This window comes from Pteropus medius, unplaced genomic scaffold, assembly GCF_902729225.1.
Source record: "Pteropus medius unplaced genomic scaffold, Ma_sr-lr_union100, whole genome shotgun sequence".
Taxonomy (NCBI): domain Eukaryota; kingdom Metazoa; phylum Chordata; class Mammalia; order Chiroptera; family Pteropodidae; genus Pteropus; species Pteropus medius.
The window spans coordinates 2,090,069-2,097,233 of record NW_024340698.1 but is presented as its reverse complement, the minus strand read 5'-3'; positions in this window follow the sequence as shown (position 1 = coordinate 2,097,233).

Genomic DNA, 7,165 nt, shown 5'->3' with positions numbered 1-7,165 from the left:
GCATAGCTTTTTTCAGTAATGGTCTACACTGGGATATCAGTCCACCATCTTTAGTTCAAAGTGAAAATGACATAGGCCTGTTGAAATAAATAACATCACCCTTTACCACAGGTTCATTTTGAAAGAATGTCAAAGTTTGCTTGTCTTTTTTTGGGCTGACCCACATAACCCCAGCACTGGTGAATATTCAATATACCTTCGTGTTTTCACACTACAAGCACTAAAAAGTGCTCAACATTTTTTCTTGTTTTTTTTTTTTTTACAGGGATACCTGTAATTCTGCGGGTGCTCGTGTACTGAAAACTGTGTCTTTAATAGAGAAGGAGAAGGGAGGTACATGAAAGAATGAGCACGGGAGAAGAAGCATTTTACACTTTATCAATTCCTGAACACTGGCACTCTATCAAGATTCTTAACCACAGACATGTTCCTTTAAAATTGTGTGTTTGAAGTTAAGTTGGTTACAATTATACTCATCCTGCAATGATTAGTCCAATTCTCAGCATAGCCCTCTGAAACAGTTTTACTTTCTCCGTCTAGATTCTATCTTTGCCCTTAACTCTTCAGTAGCTGCCAAGAAAGAAAATCCCTTCCAAAAGCTTTCTGTGGCAACAACTGGACCATACTGAAAGTTGAGTACCACAGTTTTCATCTAGCTTAGCTGGTAATCATTGGTGGGATCTTCCATTTCTCTGGGTTTGTGTTTATATTGGGGGGACTTCTGGTACAGTGACCCTGTCAGTTTCTCCATACTCCATCTGGTAGGTGCAATGCGAGCAAAGAACTAGGCATGCTCAGTGCAGTCTTTCTCTTCACTGCTCTCCTGCCCAGAGAATACTTTCTGTCATGCATACTAGGTAGGCTCTGCACCAAAGGTTCAGCAGTGAACAAGACCTGGGCCTTTCCTTCCAGGAGCTGATACCATTTAGTGAGGGGACAGGCAAGTAAATAAACAAAAAAAAAATGCCATAAAAAGAAGGCAATAATCCCAGTGGTAGAGGAACACTCTGGGAGCATAGAGGAGGTACATACAACCAACTATCAACTGCATCAAGTGTCAAGGGTTAGGAAGTTTATAAATGTAAGACCTGAAACCATAAAATTCCTAGAAGAAAATATAGGCAGTAAACTCTCTAACATTGCTCTGGGTAATATTTTTTTTCTGATGTATCTTCTCAAGCAAGAGAAACAAAAGAAAAAATAAACAAATGAGACTACATTAAACTAAAAAAGTTTTTGCACAGCAAAGGAAACCATCAACAAAGTGAAAAGACAACCGACTGAATGAGAGAAGATATTTGCCTATGATACATCTGATAAGGGGATAATATCCAAAATTTATAAAGAGCTCATACAACTAAACACCAAAAATAAAACCAATCTAATTAAAAAATAGGCAGAGGACCTGAATAGGCATGTATCCAAAGAGGACATTCAGATGGCCAATAGACATATGAAATGATGCTCAACATCAGCAATCATCAGAGAAATGCAGATTAAAAACAAAATGAGATATCACCTTACACCTGTCAGAATGGCTATAATAAATCAACGAACAACAAGTGTTGGTAATGATGTGGAGAAAAAAATAACCCTCGTGCGCCCTTGGTGGGACTGCAAATTGGTGCAATATGACCTATGTTTTAGCTTGTTGCTCTCGTAGATTTCCCAGACTCCTCTTACTTGTTCATTGTCGAAATCTCCACTGTTTTCTGGAGCACCCTTTGGTGTGAATGTCCACATACTCTTTCATAAGGTCAGTTCCTTTGGGAAGCACTTCAGAGCTTTCTGTCCTTTTGGACTGACTTGCCCTGAGCCAATGCTTTGAGCATTAGATGGGTATGTGAGCCTCTAGTGTCCTCAGTTTACCTCTTCCAGTGTAGAACTTCTGCCTTACAAGCTAGTAGAGAGAGAGGGTGATTAAGACTCCAGTATTTTCTCCAAAATATATAAAGAACTCATATAACTCAATAGCAAAAAATGATCTAATTTTTAAAATTGGGCAGAAGATCCTGAAACATTTTTCCCAAGACACACAGATGGCCAACAGTTACAATGAAAAGGTGCTCGACATCCCTAATCACCAAGGAGATGCAAATAAAAACCACAGACGAGATATCACCTCACATCTGTTAGAATGGTCATAATCAGAAATACAAGAAATAATGAATGTTGGCGAAGATATGGAGAAAAGGGAACCCTGCTGTATTGCTGGTGGGAATGTAAATTGGTATAAGCCACTATGGAAAATAGCATGGAAGTTCATCAAAAAATTAAAAGTAGAACTACCATATGATTCAAAAATTTTGTTTCTGAATATTTATCCAGTGGAAACAAAAACACTAACTTGAAAAGATATATGCACTCTGATGTTCATTGCAGCGTATTTTTTTTTCATATGGAAACAACCTAAGTGTTGATTGATGGATTGATGGATAAAGAAAAATGTCAATAATAATACTGTCAATACCACACACACACACATACACACTGGAATACATAGGGCACAAAAAAAAAGAAGGAAATTCAAGCCATTTGGGACAAATACAAGCAGACTTTGAGGGCATTATGCTAAGTGAAACAAGTCAGACAGAGAAATGCAAATGCCACATGATCTCACTTATATGAGGAATCTAAAAAAAATCTCATAGATACAGAAAACAGTTAGGTGGTTGCCAGAGCTAGGGGCAGAGGGTAGACAAAATGGGCCAAGGGGGTCCAAAGAAACAAACTTCCAGTTATAAAATAAATAAGTCATGGAGACGTAACTATGGTGACTATAGTTAACAATACTGTATTGCATCTCTGAAAGTTGCTGAGAGAGTAGATCCTAAAAGCTCTCATCACAATAAAAATATTTGTAATTATGTGCAGTGATGGATGTTAATTAGACTTATTGTGGTGATCATTTCACAATATATACAAATATCAATTCTTTGTGATATTTAGATGTTGTACATCTTAAATTAATATAATAGATGTCATTTCTTAAATAAATTTTTAAAAATTAAGAATAAAAAATTTTCAAAAATTAAGAATAAAAAATAAATAAATTTTTTAAAAAGAGAAAAAATGGAGAAAGTACATGAGAACATGGCTTTTCATGGTTAGTGAAAAACACAAAATATGATCTTACAGATGACCAAGTTCAAACCTGCATGATCACCTTTATGCACCAAAGCATAAATAATAATTGGATTCTAAAGTACTTTAGAATAATTTTGCACCTTTAAAACTATAATCCTTTCCAGAGATACTAACAATGTAATGTTCACAAATGTAGTAAAATCAACCAAGTTCAATAAATTTAACAGGACACTTCTGATCCATTCTAAATCAACTTGTGCCTGAGGAAGGAGACAGTCAGGTAGAAGGAAAATGGTGACCTTCTTGTTTACTGACTTATGATTATGATCAAGTTATTTAATGACTCTGGACCTCGGCTACCTCATCTATATGTTGTCTGTATCAATTGAAAGAATTTGCAAGAAAATGCTTAGTAGTATTTCATGAGAAATAAGACCTAGAAAGCTAGGGGAAGTTTCAGATGTCTTGAAATGGGCTTATTTTATGGAGATGATACACTGCTCCCTCTGGGGAAAAAAAAAAGAAGGCTGCTTTTTGCCTAAAGAAACTGAGTTTAACTATATGAAAAACTTCAAGACATAAGGAATTCAATAACATTACTTTTAATTGAAATGTGGCTAATAATTCCAAACTAAGATGTATCCTTTCTAAAACTCAACAAAAAAGCAATGTTGCATGTTTTAGCCGCAATATGCATGAACTCACGCCTGACCGCTTGGCTTCAGATACTGGATCAGCCACTTTCTAGCTGTTAGAGCCTGGGCAAATCCCATAACTTCTTCATGCCTCAGCAAAATGAGGATAATACCTTATGAGTTGTCGTGAGGCATTAATGAATTAAAGGATGTAAAGATACATAGAACAGTGCCTGGCATAGCGTAAGCACTCTATAAATGAGAATGATGAAAAAGATGATGTCAGCTTGGAGATTTGTCCTTTTTGAAAGTTCTAGTCTTGCCCCAAATTAATTCTTTCAGATTTCCTTAAAAAAATAGCCTTTCTTTCCTCAGAGAGGCATTGTGGAAAAATTGGAGAAAATGTCTCCAAGCAAAGCCATTGGTCATCACGACCAATATGAGAAAAGGCAAATCCGTTGTTCTGGGCATCAAGTTCCTGGAAATGTTGAAACTGACAGCATGTCTGATCAAGTGATGCCATTCAAGATATTTAGCCAAGGGTGATGCTCTAGGATGAAATTAAAAGGAAAATGACAAATAAACTGTGGCAACTAATCAATACATGGCCCAGTATGGAAGCTAACAGTTCATTTCAAGAGCAGGATGTGGCTTTTGCAGAGCCCACCTTTTTGTGCTAAGAATTGGGTTTTGTTATAATCATATTGAGAATTGCTGAATTTAGTGCCCTGAAATCATTAACAATGTACTATGAATATTTCTTTTGTGTTCCTTAATAGTAGTTGGAAAATGAGTGAATATATAGATAGATGAATAGATAATAGATTATATAGATGATAGATAGATACAGATAGATAGATGATTGATAGATAGATGATATAGATAGATAGATTAGATAGATAGATAGATAGATAGATAGATAGATAGATAGATAGATAGAGATATACAGTTGTTATTAAAGTCATCTTATTTCAATAGTGCAGTATAAGAAATTCATTTGAAATTACATTGAAACTTTAAAACAAGGACAGAGAGACAGAAAGACATTGTCAGGGCTCTATGTGGATTCCAGATTAAACATAAAAACAGAAATATGCCTTTATCTTCTGATTTATCTACCTGATAATAATTGTTACTTTATTTCAGAAATTGTTCTTAGGACCTCAGCCTGGTCTCCTCTTACAAGCATTAACAACCTCTTTGGCATAGAATCCCCACATTTTCATCTTCTGCTTGAAGACTGATTTAGTGGCATCAGTAATCTGTACAAGGGATTGATAACTGCCATCCAGAATGAATGAATGTGGGTCAGACCACTAGTCCCTTCAACAGGCACCTGTAGGCTAAGGGTTGGGGGCATTGAGCACAGCACTGGAGGGGATGAGGCACTAGCTCAGGGGTTGCCAAATCTGGCCCACTGCCTGGTTTTGTAATTGAAGTTTTATTGGCACACAGCCATGCCCATTCATTACATATTTCTCATGACTGTTTTCACACTGCAATGGCAGAGTTGCAAAAGAGACCATATGGTCCACAAAGCCTAGAATAGTTACCTAGCCCTTTACAGAAAAAGTTTGCCAACCCTTGTGCTAGATGGTTGTTTGCAATTTAAAACGTTCTAACATGCTTAAAGTTTCTGGGTAGGAATCTAAAACAAAGTCAGACATATTTGCTGCCTTGATTCTTTTGCTTATAGTCAACTCTGGGCAGATCTGGCATAAACTAATAAAAGGGAATTTCTTGAAAGCAGCCTGAGAGTGCATCCCTCTGAGCGTTTGCTTCTGTGGTCCCTCTACATAGAATGGCCACCCCCATTCCACCTCTTCTCTTCTTTCCTTCTCATCTTCTGTTAGGCCTTCAGGATTCTACCCAAATCAAGCCTCCTATGTGAAGCCTCCCCTCACCCCAAACCCAGGGCAAAAGGAAGCATTCTCTCCTCAAGTTTCCAGAGCTCATGTCCAGAAGCCTGTCAAGGCTGGCTCACATGGAATTGGTTGTCCCATCTACTCCACTATTAACTCCATAGGGGCAGCAGTAGTGTTGTATTTTTCTCCATAACCCAGCCTTATCGTCATTTGTTAAATTTAGGCTCATATTTTCCTTAAGTGGTTAGCACATTGTCCCCACACAGCACACCTATCACTTGCCTCTCTATTTTCATTCTTACCCTCTCCAATCTGTAGCTAGAGAGGACTCCTCATAGGGTAATTCTGTCATGTCACTCCTCCGCTCAAAACTCTACACTGGTTTAGACTTGGAATAAAATAAAAAAGCTGACCATAGCCTGCAGGGCCTCGCATGACCTAATTTCTTGCCTGCATCTCCACCAGCATCTCTTTCTTATTGCTCTTCTCCTTGCAAACTGCATTCCAGAGACACTGGTCTCCTTGCTATTCCTCAAACATGCCAACCATACTCCTGCCTCAGGTTCTTTGCATTGACTGGTCCATCTTTCTAGAATAATCTTCTCCTGGATATCTAACTCCCTTAATTCATTCAGGTCACTGCTTTGATATTACTTCCTCATAGAAGCCTTCCTTCTTCGAAGAAACAAAATAACCCCTTTGTCATTTTCTGTCCCCTTAAAGAGCTTTATAGCACTTAGCACTTTCTGATATTACATAACATATCTTCTTATGTGTTTATTACTTGCCTTAGCAGATTAAAGGCTATAAGTAGGGGCACTGTATTGTTTACTCTCTATCTCCAGTGTTTGGAATAGTAGGTGCCCAATAATCACCCATAAGACACAAGTGAGTGGAAGTCTATCTGTCTATTGATTCTGGTACCAGTGCCATAGTGTTTTAATTATTTCTGTGTAGTAATGTGTGCTAATAACACTCTTTAATGAATAAAAAAAATGATAGGGAAAGCATGGGTTTTAGAAACAGACATCTTAGTTCAGATTCTAGCTCTACCAAGTAGTAGTTGCATGACCTCTCTAGGCCTTAATTTCCTTTGACTTAATAAGAGGATAATTATATCCATGGCACAGGGTTGTTGTAAGGAATAAATGAAATAATACATGTATTGTGCCATTTTTTAGAAAGCAGGCTACAAAATATTGTGAATGATATAATCCTATTTTTGCAAATATGTGTTTGTGTTTAGAAAAATATCTGTAGGAGTATAGCCCAAAATGTTGAGAATGGTCATGGGTGGTGGGCTTAGGAGTGATTTTTTTTCTTCTTTATACTTCTGTAGTTTTTCGTTTGTTTATACAACTAAGTTTATTGTCAGAGGGAAGAAACAATTTTAATTTTGAAAAAAAAAACTAAGATGAAAACAACACCATACCCCTCCCACCAAACCATGCTGCCCATCTACTTTTGTACTCAGGCGGGAATAGAATCTTGATGAGTGGGTTAGCAGGGGAGGGTGGGCAATAACTATGAGAACAGAATTGGAGTAGAACTAAATTTATTATTTTTTGTACACCATTC